The following is an 18268-nucleotide window of genomic DNA, read 5'->3' on the forward strand; positions in this document are numbered from 1 at the left end:
CTCAAGAACATGTTGAGGAAGTTTGTGGCTGACACTGGTAAAGACTGGGATAAGTGGTTACCCTTTCTGCTTTTTGCTTACAGGGAGGTGCCTCAGGCATCGACAGGTTTCTCACCATTCGAACTCCTCTATGGATGGCCAGTGCAAGGACCACTGGACCTGCTGAAGAAGTGCTGGGAAGGTTCCCCAGTAGCTACCGCAGGACAGGGGATTGTCCAGTATGTCCTCCAGATGCGAGATAGGTTGGAACGGTACCGAGAGGAGGCTAGAGCAAACCTTCAGCAAGCCCAGAAGGCCCAGAAGAGAGGCTATGACCAGCACGCTCGCCACAGAGAGTTTGAGCCAGGACAGAAAGTCCTGCTCCTCCTTCCCTCGTCTACCAGCAAGCTCCTTGCGCAATGGCAAGGACCGTACCTAATCGGGAGGAAGATGGGCCCAGTGACCTACGAGGTGCTGCACCCGGACAAGGGTAAGAAGAAGCAAACCTACCATGTGAACCTTCTCAAGGCCTGGGAGGAGAGAGAGGAACTCTCCAAAGGAAAGTCCTTTCTGGTCCGCAGAGTAGAAGAGGATGAGTCGGATGGGGTCACAGAGGCATGGAAAGAACGAGCAGAAGTCATACTGGCTCACCTGGAAGAAGACAAGCAAGATGAGCTGAAGCAGCTGTTTGGCAAGTATCCGGCCCTCTTCAGTCAGAGACCAGGAAGAACCAAAGTCCTAGAACACGTCATTCGTTTGAAACCTGGCCAGAACCCTGTCCGCCAGCATCCTTACCGTGTGCCTGAGAGGCTGGTGGTAGCCCTCAAGGTAGAGGTCCACACCATGATAGAGATGGATGTTGTCGAGCCATCTTCAAGTGAATGGAGCAGCCCTATTGTCATTGTCCCAAAGAAGGATGGCTCTTTGCGCGTCTGCATGGACTTCCGTAAGGTGAATGCCATCTCCCAGTTTGATGCCTATCCCATGCCCCGCATTGACGACTTACTGGAGAGAATAGGTAGAGCTCATTACATCACCACATTGGATCTCTGCAAAGGGTACTGGCAGGTGCCCCTGGATGAACAATCCAAGGCCTACACTGCATTCCGGACGCCAATGGGCCTGTTCCAGTTCAAGGTCATGCCGTTTGGCCTTCATGGGGCCCCTGCGACTTTCCAGAGGCTGATGGACAAGGTCCTCCAGGACTGTGACGATTACTGTGCTGCTTACTTGGACGACGTGGTGATCTACAGCCACTCCTGGGAGGAGCACATACAGCATCTTAGCAGAGTCCTGGGGAAGATCCATGAAGCAGGCCTCACGCTTAACCTCCTGAAGTGTGAGTGGGCGAAACAGGAGACAAAGTACCTGGGTTACCAGCTGGGTAAGGGTGAAGTTCGGCCTCAGGTGGAGAAAGTGGAGTCCATCAGGAATAGCCCTCAACCCAGAACCAAGAAACAGGTGAAGTCCTTCCTAGGTCTGGCAGGGTGGTACCGGAGATTCATTCCACAGTTTTCGACCATCGCTGTCCCTCTGACCAACCTCACTTCGAAGGGGGCCAGCAACCCTGTGAAGTGGACTGAGGAGTGTGAGGAAGCCTTCATGACACTGAAAAAACGACTGTGCTCATTCCCTGTTCTCCAGACCCCTGATTTTCAGAAGAGATTTCTCGTGCAGGTGGACGCTTCGGCTGTAGGAATTGGAGCTGTACTGGCCCAATGGGAGCCAAGAGAAGAGCTTCCTGTGCTGTACCTGAGTCGGAAGCTGTTGCCCAGGGAAACCAGGTATTCTACAATCGAAAAGGAGTGTCTGGCTATAAAGTGGGCCCTAGATAGCCTCCGTTACTACCTTCTTGGGAGGGAATTTGACCTGCACACGGACCACAGAGCACTGACCTGGATCCAGACCATGAAGGACCGGAATTCTCGTGTGACCAGGTGGTATCTGGAGCTCCAGCCCTTCAGGTTCTGTGTCCGTCACAAGGCAGGAAAAGAGAACGTTACTGCGGACTACCTATCAAGGCTCCCGTACATGGTCGCTTCAGGAGAGGAGGAAGGTAATGTGACGTAGAAGTCCGTCACTGGCCGCGGGCAGCATTTGGTTCTTTAACACACACACATATTCATCACTCCTCCCTGCGCCATTATAAGATAAGTTAACAATGTGGGTCGACACACAAATTAACTTCTGTCTTGGTGCATGCATTTTATACTTATCAATGTTGTGGATGAGCGCATTGTTTGTTTGTTCTGTTTCTCTCTCTCCATCTCTGTAGCTTCCGGGTATGCTGGAAAAGGACCCGAGCTCAGGGAATTGGGTTGGCTTTATAGTGCCTGTCCCAAATGGCTCATTAATGCACATGGGCATATTGAAAGATATTGTCAGTAGTGATGTAATGTTGTAAATGTTATGTTGTGATATTGTTTAAAACCGTGTTGCAATGTATATCCTTTAGTATGTTTAGTTCATGGAAAATGTATGTTTGTATTATTAATTGATTAATTAACCAGGGTTAATTGTTCTGAGGGGAGGGGCTAGCCCTACAAAAGGAGCCTCTCTTTCAGTCATGGGGAAGGGCATTTTGGATTGAGCTGTGGATGGGGCAGCATTGTTTTTAAGCTGTCCCATAAGGTAGATGTTGATGGCAGTACTGTTGTTTTTTTGTTCCGGAATTCACTTGTAAATAAACACCTTTGCACAGAATAACTTTTGCGGTTCCGCCATCTTTTTATTTTGATAGAGGTTAGGTTATCCAGTTTAGCCTTCTGGCCTACTCTACGTGACATATGGTGGCAGTGGTGGGATGGCGTACCGCAAATCAGTGAATTCCAACAAGAAGAGGTAAAGGAATGCGTACAGGATTGCGTTCTCAACAACAGCATCAACTGTCAGAAAAGGTACCTGAAGTTAAACCGGGGTGGAATACCATGGAATCGTCTGGTGAAGAAGAGGTCAAGTATGAGAAACTAGGAGCCCGACCGCAGGGCCAAAGACAACCAGAACTGGGTGAGCTGCTGACTGAAGGAGCAGTTGGGGGACCAGAACCACACCCAACCATGGTAACCCTTTTTCAGCAACTTTTCACCTGCCTTGAGAGGAGGGACGAAGACCTCAAGCAGGAGTTACGTGGCCTACGCCAATCTATCCTCACAGCTCCCCACCAGGCGGAACTCGTCAGTGAGAGCCCAAGATTGGGTCTTCCAACACCAGGACGACAAAGGCTCGATGCAGCAGGGACCTCAACTCCACAGCAGGCACCCCAAGCAGTAATGAGGCCAGCACCAGGAGACCAGTCCAGCAGTGTTAACGTCCATCTTCCAGCATTCCTGAGGAAGGAGCCAAAGATGCCCTCATACCAGCAGGGGGAGGACATTGAAAACTACCTGCTGAGGTTTGAGCGCATGGCTAAGACGTGGCAGTGGCCTGAGGTAGAGTGGGCCTGCAGGCTTGTCCCATTGCTCACGGGCAAGGCCTTAGAGGCTTACACAGCAATGGATGAGGGGCTGTCCAATGTCTACAAGGGCTTGAAGGAAGCGCTGCTGGTGAAGTTTGACTACTCTACGTGACAATATTCATATACGGTCCATAATGTCTAGACACACCATCATATACATCGTAAACAAACTGTATATAATTATATTCCCGGAACCTGACTATTTCAATATTTCTTCATCCTTAAAATAACTTGTGGGGATTTCCATTTATTGTTTTGTTTTGTTAGATATTACAGCACTGTTTCTCTACACCCGTGATGACATCAGAGAAATATGTGTATGAGACCAATAACATTTCATTTAATCTGATCTGTGGTCAGAGGTGTGCAGACAACAGATGCTGTTTATGGTGGAGAGGACTGTGGACTCAGTGGAGGACATCTCAGCCACTTGGCAGTGTTGACACTGCTACTTCCTATCTGACTGGTAATATGACTTCACTGCTACTTCCTACCTGACTGGTAATAGGACTTCACTGCTACTTCCTACCTGACTGGTAATAGGACTTCACTGCTACTTCCTACCTGACTGGTAATAGGACTTCACTGCTACTTCCTACCTGACTGGTAATAGGACTTCACTGCTACTTCCTACCTGACTGGTAATAGGACTTCACTGCTACTTCCTACCTGACTGGTAATAGGACTTCACTGCTACTTCCTACCTGACTGGTAATAGGACTTCACTGCTACTTCCTATCTGACTGGTAATAGGACTTCACTGCTACTTCCTACCTGACTGGTAATAGGACTTCACTGCTACTTCCTACCTTATATACCTTATACTTATATTTCTAATTCTATTAAGCTGCACAATATGTTGAGTAAAGTTTTTTTACCATTATACTACTCCATGTGTCTCTATCATGTATCCTACCATGACTATATCAACCCTACTCCATGTGTCTCTATCATGTATCCTACCATGACTATATCAACCCTACTCCATGTGTCTCTATCATGTATCCTACCATGACTATATCAACCCTACTCCATGTGTCTCTATCATGTATCCTACCATGACTATATCAACCCTACTCCATGTGTCTCTATCATGTATCCTACCATGACTATATCAACCCTACTCCATGTGTTGCCACTATCATGTATCCTACCATGACTATATCAACCCTACTCCATGTGTCTCTATCATGTATCCTACCATGACTATATCAACCCTACTCCATGTGTTGCAACCATCATGTTTCTATTTATTTTCCTTAACCTTTATTTTAGCTAACTCACCTGCTCCATTTTAGTAATGTAATTAGCTAGTTGACTAGCAAGTCTCTCTGTCCGACTTTTTCCACTAGTCAAACAACTCCCGGGTGTACGATTTTTATTTATTTACCCTTTATTTAACTATGCAAGTCAGTTAAGAACAAACTCTTATTTGTAATGATTGTCTACCAGTAGACTAAAGGTCTCCTGCAGGGGCGGGCTGGTGTTAAAAATACAAATATAGGACAAAACACACAACAAGACAGACACTTGGGAGGAATACAACACTACACAAAGAGAGACACCACAACACTACATAAAGACAGACACCACAACACTACATAAAGAGAGACACCACAACACTACATAAAGAGAGACACCACAACACTACATAAAGAGAGACACCACAACACTACATAAAGAGAGACACCACAACACTACATAAAGAGAGACACCACAACACTACATAAAGAGAGACACCACAACACTACATAAAGAGAGACACCACAACACTACATAAAGAGAGACCTAAGACACCACAGCACTACATAAAAAGACACACCACAACACTACATAAAGAGAGACCTAAGACACCACAACACTACATAAAGAGAGACCTAAGACACCACAACACTACATAAAGAGAGACCTAAGACACCACAACACTACATAAAGAGAGACCTAAGACACCACAACACTACATAAAGAGAGACACCACAACAGTACATAAAGAGAGACCTAAGACACCACAACACTACGTAAAGAGAGACCTAAGACACCACAACATTACATAAAGAGAGACACCACAACACTACATAAAGAGAGACCTAAGACACCACAACACTACATAAATAGAGACCTAAGACACCACAACACTACATAAAGAGAGACCGAAGACACCACAACACTACATAAAGAGAGACACCACAACACTACATAAAGAGAGACACCACAACACTACATAAAGAGAGACACCACAACACTACATAAAGAGAGACCTAAGACACCACAACACTACATAAAGAGAGACCTAAGACACCACAACACTACATAAAGAGAGACCTAAGACACCACAACACTACATAAAGAGAGACACCACAACAGTACATAAAGAGAGACCTAAGACACCACAACACTACGTAAAGAGAGACCTAAGACACCACAACATTACATAAAGAGAGACACCACAACACTACATAAAGAGAGACCTAAGACACCACAACACTACATAAATAGAGACCTAAGACACCACAACACTACATAAAGAGAGACCGAAGACACCACAACACTACATAAAGAGAGACACCACAACACTACATAAAGAGAGACACCACAACACTACATAAAGAGAGACACCACAACACTACATAAAGAGAGACCTAAGACACCACAACACTACATAAAGAGAGACCTAAGACACCACAACACTACATAAAGAGAGACCTAAGACACCACAACACTACATAAAGAGAGACCTAAGACACCACAACATTACATAAAGAGAGACCTAAGACACCACAACACTACATAAAGAGAGACCTAAGACACCACAACATTACATAAAGAGAGACCTAAGACACCACAACATTACATAAAGAGAGACCTAAGACACCACAACACTACATAATGTGTTACTGTTGGGGGTAGTGGAGGACCAGGATTGGTGAACACTGCTCTACACTCTCCTAGATAATGTGTTACTGTTGGGGGTAGTGGAGGACCAGGATTGGTTAACACTGCTCTACACTCTCCTAGATAATGTGTTACTGTTGGGGGTAGTGGAGGACCAGGATTGGTTAACACTGCTCTACACTCTCCTAGATAATGTGTTACTGTTGGGGGTAGTGGAGGACCAGGATTGGTTAACACTGCTCTACACTCATAGATAATGTGTTACTGTTGGGGGTAGTGGAGGACCAGGATTGGTTAACACTGCTCTACACTCTCCTAGATAATGTGTTACTGTTGGGGGTAGTGGAGGACCAGGATTGGTTAACACTGCTCTACACTCTCCTAGATAATGTGTTACTGTTGGGGGTAGTGGAGGACCAGGATTGGTTAACACTGCTCTACACTCTCCTAGATAATGTGTTACTGTTGGGGGTAGTGGAGGACCAGGATTGGTTAACACTGCTCTACACTGTCCTAGATAATGTGTTACTGGTGTAGAGAGGAGTATACAGGATGCAGTTGCAGGTTTGGAACTACTGAATTTATTTCAGCACCATAGATCAAATCGGGACGAAACCCCAATGCTGTTGTGCTCAAAATATATCTTCATTATCAAAAAGGCACAGGGCGAACTACACTGCTCAAAAAAATAAAGCATTAAAGCATTCGCCAACTCCTGGACAGTCTGTGGTGCAACGTGGCGTTGGTGGATGGAGCGAGACATGATGTCCCAGATGTGCTCAATTGGATTCAGGTCTGGGGAACGGGCGGGCCAGTCCATAGCATCAATGCCTTCCTCTTGCAGGAACTGCTGACACACTCTAGCCACATGAGGTCTAGCATTGTCTTGCATTAGGAGGAACCCAGGGCCAACCGCACCAGCATATGGTCTTACAAGGGGTCTGAGGATCTCATCTCAGTACCTAACAGCAGTCAGGCTACCACTGGCGAGCACATGGAGGGCTGTGCGGCCCCCCAAAGAAATGCCACCCCACACCATTACTGACCCACCGCCAAACCGGTCATGCTGGAGGATGTTGCAGGCAGCAGAACGTTCTCCATGGCATCTCCAGACTGTCACGTCTGTCACATGTGCTCAGTGTGAACCTGCTTTCATCTGTGAAGAGCACAGGGCACCCGTGGCGAATTTGCCAATCTTGGTGTTCTCTGGCAAATGAAAAACGTCCTGCACGGTGTTGGGCTGTAAGCACAACCCCCACCACCTGTGGACGTCGGGCCCTCATACCACCCTCATGGAGTCTGTTTTTGACCGTTTGAGCAGACACATGCACATGTGTGGCCTGCTGGAGGTCATTTTGCAAGGCTCTGGCAGTGCTCCTTCTTGCACAAAGGCGGAGGTAGCGGTCCTGCTGCTTGGTTGTTGCCCTGCTACGGCCTCCTCCACATCTCCTGATGTACTGGCCTGTCTCCTGGTAGCGCCTCCATGCTCTGGACACCACGCTGACAGACACAGCAAACCTTCTTGCCACAGCTCACATTGATGTGCCATCCTGGATGAGCTGCACTACCTGAGCCACTTGTGTGGGTTGTAGACTCCGTCTCATGCTACCACTAGAGGGAAAGCACCGCCAGCATTCAAAAGTGACCAAAACATCAGCCAGGAAGCAAAGGAACTGAGAAGTGGTCTGTGGTCCCCACCTGCAAAACCACTCCTTTATTGGGGGTGTCTTGCTAAATGCCTATAATTTCCACCTGTTGTCTATTCCATTTGCACAACAGCATGTGAAATGTATTGTCAATCAGTGTTGCTTCCTAAGTGGACAGTTTGATTTCACAGAAGTGTGATTGACTTGGAGTTACATTGTGTTGTTTAAGTGTTCCCTTTATTTTTTTGAGCAGTGTATATAAAGTACTCAGGAAATAGTAGGAGCGATTCCTCTCAGGAAGACAAGTAACATTTACAATGACCGATTAAAGACAAATGACAGAGGGAGTATATATACAGTGATAGAGTGGGGATTGGAACCAGGTGTGTGTAATGATGAGGAGACAGGTTCGGAGTTGATGAGTGAAGGGTGTTTGACAGCAGTAGGTTCAGTAGCAGCAGAAGGCCGGCAACACTGAATGCCTGAGCTGGGCAGGAGGGGGAGCCAAAGTGATGTCTGGTGTGACATAAAGAGAGAAAATCAATAGAATATTTAATATATTTAGTCAAATTCGGTTTTCTACATTTAGTTTTTCCAGGTTTCTGATTTGTCCCTGTTTTTCAGTTTTTCGCTCTCAAAATTACATTGTTAATAGAAAAACAACAAAAGGAGACCACTTTTGAAGTCTGAGAAAAATCTAAAACATTTTCATTTTTGTGTGTAGATACCCTTTAATTCAAGCGGCACCAGCAAGAGCCTTGCTTGGTTTGTATTGTCTCTGTAGCACACATGTGATTGCAGAGTCTGCTGAACAAATCACAACTGGATTAATGCAAATATTCACTGGATTGATGTTAATAGTCATGATATCATTCTGCCAGGGAGGCATAGACTACTTTGTAGTTAACATTTAATTGACAAGGTTTTTTGGGAATCTTTTCCATCAACCAGAAGATGGTTGTCATTAGCATCATCGCTAACAGCTACACATAGTGGATCATTAGCATCATCGCTAACAGCTACACATAGTGGATCATTAGCATCATCTCTAACAGCTACACATAGTGGATCATTAGCATCATCGCTAACAGCTACACATAGTGGATCATTAGCATCATCGCTAACAGCTACACATAGTGGATCATTAGCATCATCGCTAACAGCTACACATAGTGGATAATTAGCATCATCGCTAACAGCTACACATAGTGGATCATTAGCATCATCGCTAACAGCTACACATAGTGGATCATTAGCATCATCGCTAACAGCTACACATAGTGGATCATTAGCATCATCGCTAACAGCTACACATAGTGGATAATTAGCATCATCGCTAACAGCTACACATAGTGGATAATTAGCATCATCGCTAACAGCATAGTGGATAATTAGCACACAGCTACACATAGTGGATCATTAGCATCACCGCTAACAGCTACACATAGTGGTAGACAAATGCACTCAGACAGGGGCATTTCCTGGCTGTTTCCTCTTCAGAAAGTTGAAGGAAATACAAATCACTGAGGTGAATTTAACAATGACTTGCAGGCAGTGGGTTCAGCGATGAGACAAAATGAATCCAGATTATACCACCACCCAAAAGGGCACTTCTAGAGACTGGAAGGGTAAAGGGGCATGTGCTCTACACAGGTAGAGACATATCTGTCCATGTTACCTTTTGCAAAGTGGGCACTGCTTCATGTGGTAACACCACCACTCACCTAAATAGCCCACATGCCGCTGGGTGAGAAGTTTTTTTAAATTGTTTTTGACCAGAGTTATGTGAGGTGTTGTTAGTGATGAGCATTGGTCCATTTAGCTCTGAATATGCCACCCTCATCAATCTGTCACCTAATCCTGCCTAATGGGCAGGTCAGCCCTGGAGGAAAGTATTGGCTGTAAGAAGTAAGAGAACATAACATCTGTTTGTTTTTAAATTACTTCTTATGACATTGCTTTATTTTTGTTCCGATCTGTGTTGCTCACTCCAGTCAGCAGATGGCGATGTGAGTTTTTCAGGTGATGCTTCTTGCGTGACGTATAATCTAGTGGACGGAACAGGAGGCTTCTTCAACAGAGACAAAAGGCTTCTGATTCAACCAATGCGGTGCTTTGCTAGCATTTAAGCTCTTCAGACTAATCTTGTGTATATTAATCTTAGTGTTTAGAACACAATTCTGTTTACGCATATACTTGTTAATTTAAACGTAGTTTGCTTCTTATATTAGCGAATGTGTTAACTTGATACTGCACAAGGCTAATCGCCCGGAGCATGAGGTCACGAAACTAGACGGAGAAAGATCTGGTGAAAGGAGAGGAAGAAGCTTTCAGAATGGAAGAGGAGGCTATCACATTGAAACAAGAGGATGATATTACAGGGAAAGAGGAAGATGGGAAAGAGGTTGTCAGAGTGGAAAATGAGGAGGTAGAAGCTTTCAGAATCAAAAGGATGAAGATCCCGTAACATTGAAGAAAGATAATATAGTGAAAGAAGAGGAAGAACCTTTCAGAATCAAAAATGAGGAAGATGCCGTAACATTGAAGGAGGAGAATGTAGTGAAAGAAGAGGAAGAACCTTTTGGAGTAAAAGAGGAAGAGGAGGATATCTCAATAAAAGAGGAGGAAGATGTTTTAGGAGTGAAAAAGGAGGAGGAGTCAGAATATCCGATTACCATCAGTGAGTACTGTCTTAAAAACAGGGGCACAAACGATGCAATTGTTGAATGTGGTTTTAAATGGGGGATTCTACTGAAGTTCTACACTTGAATATGTTGTTCAGTACTGCCATTGGTACATATTTTTTAAATGAGATGTATTTTATTCTCCATGTGGTCTATTAAAGCTCACTTCATCTTGTATAACAGGATTCTACTATCCAATTCTGGTGCATCATTTCTTCATAAAATATCAAAGGGATGTAAAAGCCCCCCATTTCATGGAACGACCCTTTTACATTTGCATCACAAACAGTATATTTTTTTAAAGGCATACATTTAGGCCCTTTTTAGACATATTAATGGCTCTGGTAAGACCCTATGATCACAATAGAAGAACATAGGTTGACTGTCTGTTTGATGTTGTCATTCACACAGGAGAGAGACATGACGATCCTGGATCCTCTGGGGAGCCTCAACAACATCCTGATGCTGACGAGTCAGAGAAGAATCTCTCCAGATCAGAACACCAGATGGTACAGCTTGGTCTGGTCTAGCATACAGTTTGGTCTGGTCTAGCATACAGCTTGGTCTGGTCTAGCATACAGCTTGCTCTATCTGGGTCTGGGCTGTGTTTCTGTAAAGCAGTTTATGACAACAGTGACATCAGCATCCATAATGATGTGTGTCTGTGTCCCCTCTTTATGGTTACCAGGACAACGCTAGCCCTTCCTCTCTCCCGGAGTCCCCGTGTCGTGCCTCTCCCGGTAGCACCTTACTGCTGGGTATGAAGAGGTTGTCTGTGCTGTGGGTGTTCTGCAGGAAAACAACGGGGCTGAGTGGAACTGTGAGAGGAGGAGAAGAGAAGAAAGGATCAGATTTGACTCATCAAAGTAAGTGCTGTAATTTAGTTTGAACAAATTAAATAGATCTGCCCACTGGAATCTGTTACCAGGACAACCAGCAGAGTTCTGTTTGGTGACAGGAAGATAGACTGGTGTCTGTTACCAGGACAACCAGCAGAGTTCTGTTTGTTGACAGGAAGATAGACTGGTGTCTGTTACCAGGACAACCAGCAGAGTTCTGTTTGTTGACAGGAAGATAGACTTGTGTCTGTTACCAGGACAACCAGCAGAGTTCTGTTTGTTGACAGGAAGATAGACTGGTATATTTCCACCACAGTAGACAGTTTTGTTAGTTGACATGTAAAACCTTGATGTAAGTTTGTTTTAGAGAAAAACCAATAGACCATATAAAAACTTGATGAAAGTTAGCTTTAGAGAGAAACCAATAGACCATATAAAACCTTGATGAAAGTTAGCTTTAGAGAGAAACCAATAGACCATATAAAACCTTGATGAAAGTTTGCTTTAGAGAGAAAGTTTCAAGATGATCTGATGTAAGGTGCATGTTTTACAAAAACCTTTTCCATAAAACATGATGGATGTTACATTGCCTGTCCCAGTCAACCCCCCTCTCTTTACTAGACTGTAGAACAGGAACAAGGCCCTGCATTAAGGACCAAATTGTGATAAATAGAAATGTTTACCAGTTCCATTTAAGGACCAAACAACTGACAGCTGTGACAAATACATTTCAAAATAGTTGGCAAGAGATTTCCATTGTACTGATTCCATGGCACATGGTTTATGAATTGACACACAAAATGTTGCCGAATTCAAAGCTTCAATTATTATACAAAATTCTTGCAACCAATATAATGTTATATATGGGGATACAATCTTCTCAGCTCTGCAGATTTTGCTGCGAGAAGGCAGTCATTAGATAATTTATTTTGGTACTGTCCATATGTAGCTCGTTGTTGGTCACAGTTCCAGGAATCGCTGAAGAATTGCAACATTTAACTAGAACTAACGCTGCAGATGGCAATACTGGGTGATTTGAAAAGTCCTATTCAATCAATAATATTATAATTATTTTAACAAAAATGTTTATCTTTAATTTACAATGTGTAGAAGAAAGGATCAGATTTGACTCATCAAAGTAAGTGCTGGAATTTAGTTTGAACAAATAAATAGATCTGCCCACTGGAATCTGTTACCAGGACAACCAGCAGAGTTCTGTTAGTTGACAGGAAGATAGACTGGTGGATATGGATGTTATGAATATCATAACACTGAAAAAGGATTCTGCCAATGAAAAGAGAGAAACCAATAGACCATATAAAACCTTTATTAAAGTCAGCTTTGGAGAGAAAGTTTCAATGATCCGATGTAAGATGCTTGTTTTACAAAACCTTTTCCTTAACATTATGGATGTTACATTGCCTGTCCCAGTCAAACCCCTATCTTTACAAGACTGTAGAACAGGCAAACTAAACTCAAGACACTGTTAATTAATTAACTAATACTGGAGGAAAGCTGTGATCAGGCTGCCCACTCAAGCAAAAGCTTCAAACTGTAACCAGTGCCGGCAACCTTGTTCAGGTTGTCAATCAACCTACCAGGGTAGTGACAAACAGTAGAGGAATGAAATCATCAACATGGTTTGATCATATCTTTACTAATGCTGCAGAAATGGGTTTTAAAGCAGTGTCCAGATCCATCAGATGTAGTGATCACAATATAGTAGCCATGTCTAGGAAAACCACCGTTCCAAAGGCTGGGACTAATATTGTGTATAAGAGGTCATACATTTTTTTGTAGTGATTCCTATGTTGTTGATGTAAATAATATTTGTTGGTCCGTGGTGTGTAATGATGAGCCACCAGACACTGCCCGTGACACTTTTGAAACTGCTTATCCCTGCTTATCCCAGTTACTAATAAGCATGCACCCATCCACGTGAATTGATGAGGAATTTTAAAAATGGTATGATGAAGAGGGAGGCAAAAGAGATTGCATATTGGTCTGGCTGAATAACTGATTGGCAAACCTATTGCAAATTGAGAAATCATGTGCCTAAACTGAATAAAAAGAAGAAAGTACACAATGAAACAAAGATAGAATACATGAAGAATGATTGTAAAAATCTTTGGAGCATCTTCAATGAAATTTTGCGCAAATAAAATCTATTTGACCAGATACAATGATATTTTACAGTAAACAAATATAGACTTTTAGCTTATAGGGAAGTTCATTCAGCAAGCACAGCACTTGCAAATGACTGATTGGCTGAGAGAAATTCATGATAAAAATATTGTTGGGGCTGTTTTGTTAGACTTCAGTGCAGCTTTTGGCATTATCGATCATAGCCTGCTGCTGAAAAAACGTATGGCTTTACACCCCCTGCTATATTGTGGATAAAGAGTTTTTCTTTTAAAATGTAACCTTTATTTCACTAGGCAAGTCAGTTAAGAACAAATTATTTTTTTCAATGACGGCCTACGTCCCCCTTGTTCAGGGGCAGAACGACAGAGTTTTTTACCTTGTCAACTCGGGATTCGATCCAGCAATCTTTCGGTTACTGGCCTACCGCTATAACCACTAGGCTACCTGCCGCCCCAGAGCTACAAAATCAAGTTTGAATCAGGAATTCCCCAGGGCAGCTGTTTGGCACCTACTTTTTTCAATCTTTACCAACAACATGCCAAAGACATTTGAGTAAAGCCAGTGAGTCTATGTATGCGGATGACTCAACACCGTACATCTCAGCTACTACAGTGACTGAAATGACTGCAACACTTAACATAGAGCTGCAGTTAGTTTCAGAATGGGTGTCAAGGAATATGTTAGTCCTAAATATTTATGATTACCTTAAAACCTCTTGGTGTTAGGGGGCAGTATTTTCATTTTTGGGAAAAAAACGTCCCCGTTTTAAACTGGATATTTTGTCAGGAAAAGATGCTAGAATATGCATATAATTGACAGCTTTGGATAGGAAACACTCTAACATTTCCAAAACTGTAAAGATATTGTCTGTGAGTATAACAGAACTGATGTTGCAGGCGAAAGTCTGAGAAAAATCCAATCCGGAAGTGCCCCAGGTTTTGAAACCGCTGCGTTCCAATGACTCCCTATATGGCTTTGAATAGACCATCAACGAGCTTATGCTTTCTACCTATTCCCCAAGGTGTCTACAGCATTGTGACGTAGTTTTACGCATTTCTGTCGAAGAATAGCCTTATGGGGGCACATTGCGTAAGTGGTCACATGGTGGCTCCGAGAGAGATTCTCGCGTAAAGTGCAGAGGTAGCCATTACTCCAATCGGTCCTTGAGAAAAAGGAATTGTCCCGACGGATATATTATCAAATAGATATTAGAAAAACACCTTGAGGATTGATTCTAAACAACGTTTGCCATGTTTTTGTCGATATTATGGAGCTAATTTGGAATATTTTTCGGCTGTCTACCTGGGAGTCTCGTGAGTGAAAACATTTGAAGTTCATCAAAGGTAAACGATTTAATTTGATTGCTTTTCTGATTTCCGTGACAAGTTTGCCTGCTGCTAGCAAGGCATAATGCTATGCTAGGCTATGATAAACTTACACAGGTGCTTGTCTAGCGGTGGCTGTAAAGCATATTTTGAAAATCTGAGATGACAGGGTGATTAACAAAAGGCGAAGCTGTGTTCCAATATATTTCACTTGTGATTTTCATGAATAGGAATATTTTCTAGGAAGATTTATGTCCGTTGCGTTATGCTAATTAGTCTCCGATGATGAACACCGTCCCGTTCACAGGCTGGGTGTCACTACAGGTTAAGTTACATGGCCTACTATGCTAATTCTGTAGCGGTATTGTTAGAGGGGGCTAAATAAATATTTTGTTGGTGCGCCAGGCAGGTATTAACCCTAGTTATTAAAGTTAGTTATTACCTATTATAACATTGTTATTATTATTATGAAATATTCTTAAATCCGAAAGGATGAGAATAGAATAGATAGAGTAGCGCTTCCAGACACATTCTAAACATGATGGAGTATTAAAGGAGGACTGTAGCATCTAATGATGAAACATTATGGAGTCTTAAAGGAGGACTGTAGCATCTAATGATGAAACATTATGGAGTCTTAAAGGAGCCTTGTAGCATCTAATGATGAAACATTATGGAGTCTTACGCTTTAATTTGTGGTATTGCACATGTGAATGCATGAAAGTTAAATTTTTCTAATTAAAAAAAAATGTTTTGCACTCTACAATTTCACCGGATGTTGTCGAAATGTTCCGCTAGCGGAATCCCTAGCCATAACAGGTGTTAATGTGTTTGAACCAATCAGTTGTGTTGTGACAAGGTCGGGGTGGTATACAGAAGATAGCCCTATTGGGTAAAAGACGAAGTCCATATTATGTCAAGAACAGCTCAAATAAGCAAAGAGAAGCAACAGTCCATCATTACTTTAAGGACCACCACAAGAATGGAAGATCCAGAGTTACTTCTGATGCATAACTTCATTAGAGTTACCGGACTTAGAAATTGCAGCCCAAATAAATGCTTCACAAAGTTCAAGTAACAGACACATCTCAACATCATCGGTTCAGAGGAGACTGCGTGAATCAGGCCTTCATGGTCGAATTGCTGCAAGGAAACCACTACTAAAGGACACCAAAAAGAAGAAGAGACTTGCTTGGGCCAAGAAACACGAGCAATGGACATTAGACCGGTGGATATCTGTCCTTGGGTCTGATGAGTCCAAATTTGAGATTTTTGGATCCGAGCGTCATGTCTTTGTGAGACGAGGAGTAGATGAACAGATTATCTCCGCATGTGTGGTTCCCACAGTGAAGCATGGAGGAGGAGATGTGATGGTGTGTGGGTGCTTTGCTGTTGACAATGTCATGAATAAATTATTCAAAGTCACACTTAACCAGCATGACTACCACAGCATTCTACAGCTATATGCCATCCCATCTGGTTTGGGCTTAGTCCCACTGTCATTTGTTTTTTCAACAGGACAATGACCCAACACACCTCCAGGCTGTGTAAGAGCTATTTGATCAAGTAGGAGAGTGATCAAGGGTGGCAACTTTTGAAGAATAAAATATATATTTTGATTTAACCTCATAGTCCGACCCATCCCAGATCCGGTATCGTGACTACGTCTCAAGCTCATTAGCATAACGCACAATGCGAAAAAATATTCCTAAAAATATTTAACCTCCACACATTAACCTCTTGCTTCTACTCGGGACGCTTGCGTCCCAACTAGAGCTCTGGAAATGCAAATGCGCTACGCTAAATGCTAATAGTATTAGTTAAAACTCAAACGTTCATTAAAATACACATGCAGGGTATTTAATTAAAGCTACACTCGTTGTGAATCCAGGCAACAAGTCAGATTTTTAAAATGCTTTTCGGCGAAAGCATGAGAAGCTATTATCTGATAGCATGTAACACGACAAAAGACCCGCAGGGGACGTAAACAAAATAATTAGCATATTCGGCGCTACACAAACCGCACAATAAAATAGAAAACATTCATTACCTTTGACCATCTTCTTTGTTGGCACTCCTAGATGTCCCATAATAACTATTGGGTCTTTTTTTCGATTAAATCGGTCCATATATAGCCTATGTAGACTGTGTGATAAACGGAAAAAAACAGCATTTCATAACGTAACGTCATTTTTTTAATTAAAAAGTCGACGATAAACTTTCACAAAACACTTCGAAATACTTTTGTAATGCAACTTTAGGTATTAGTAAACGTTAATAAGCGATCAAATTAATCACAAGACGAAGTATATTCTATAGCTGTCCGTCTGGAAAAATGTCCGGCTAGAAACTCAACCAAAATATCCGGTCCTAGACCTGAAGAACTGCGCTGCCTTGCATGTGTTTGACCAAGAAACAACTCGTAGGCAAATGACAAGACTCTAGACACCGTGTGGAAGCTGTAGGTACTGCAACCTCAGCCTCATTAATTGTGGTTCACCTTTATCAATGGGTTCAAGTAGCGCAGCAATATATTTTTCCATTTTCAGTGATCAGTTTTTCCTGCGCTTTCCGATGAAACACACGTTATGTTATAGCCACAGCCGTGATTTAACCAGTTTTATAAACGTCTGAGTGTTTTCTATCCACACATACTAATCATATGCAAATACTATATTCCTGGCATGAGTAGCAGGGCGCTGAAATGTTGCATGATTTTTAACGGAATGTTCAAAAAAGTAGAGGGTAGGAGTAACAGGTTAACAAGTAAAATAGCTCAAATGAAAGATAAACAAGTTGTTTATCCACCCAGCAAGTCAGATTTCTAAAATGTTTTACGGCGAAAACATAGCACATATTTATATTAGATCACCACCGAAACAAAAGGCAAGCGGCGGCCATTTTGTCCCAGAAAAAAATAAAATGTAAAAGTAGGATTAAAAAATAAATAATTCACTAACCTTTTGAAAATCTTCATCAGATGACAGTAATATTACATGTTACACAGTACATTTAATTTAGTACATTTAATTTTTTTTCAATAATATGCTATATAATATCCACCCTCATACTACTCCTTCTCTGTTCCGCGGGTGATGTGGAGGTAAACCCTGGCCCTGCATGTCCCCAGGCACCCTCATTTGTTGACTTCTGTGATCGAAAAAGCCTTGGTTTCATGCATGTCAACATCAGAAGCCTCCTCCCTAAGTTTGTTTTACTCACTGCTTTAGCACACTCTGCTAACCCTGATGTCCTTGCCGTGTCTGAATCCTGGCTCAGGAAGGCCACCAAAAATTCAGAGATT

The 18268-nt window shown here is 42.7% G+C and overlaps 1 long non-coding RNA gene across 1 annotated transcript; it reads left to right on the plus strand.

The window, feature by feature from the left end:
* The first annotated feature begins 10056 nt into the window (after window positions 1–10056).
* On the plus strand, window positions 10057–11519 carry LOC127922574 (uncharacterized). Its single transcript, XR_008111664.1, has 3 exons — window positions 10057–10651; window positions 11067–11164; window positions 11344–11519. It is a non-coding gene; the product is annotated as an uncharacterized LOC127922574 (long non-coding RNA).
* The last annotated feature ends 6749 nt before the right edge of the window (window positions 11520–18268 follow it).

This window comes from Oncorhynchus keta, unplaced genomic scaffold, assembly GCF_023373465.1.
Source record: "Oncorhynchus keta strain PuntledgeMale-10-30-2019 unplaced genomic scaffold, Oket_V2 Un_contig_2627_pilon_pilon, whole genome shotgun sequence".
Taxonomy (NCBI): domain Eukaryota; kingdom Metazoa; phylum Chordata; class Actinopteri; order Salmoniformes; family Salmonidae; genus Oncorhynchus; species Oncorhynchus keta.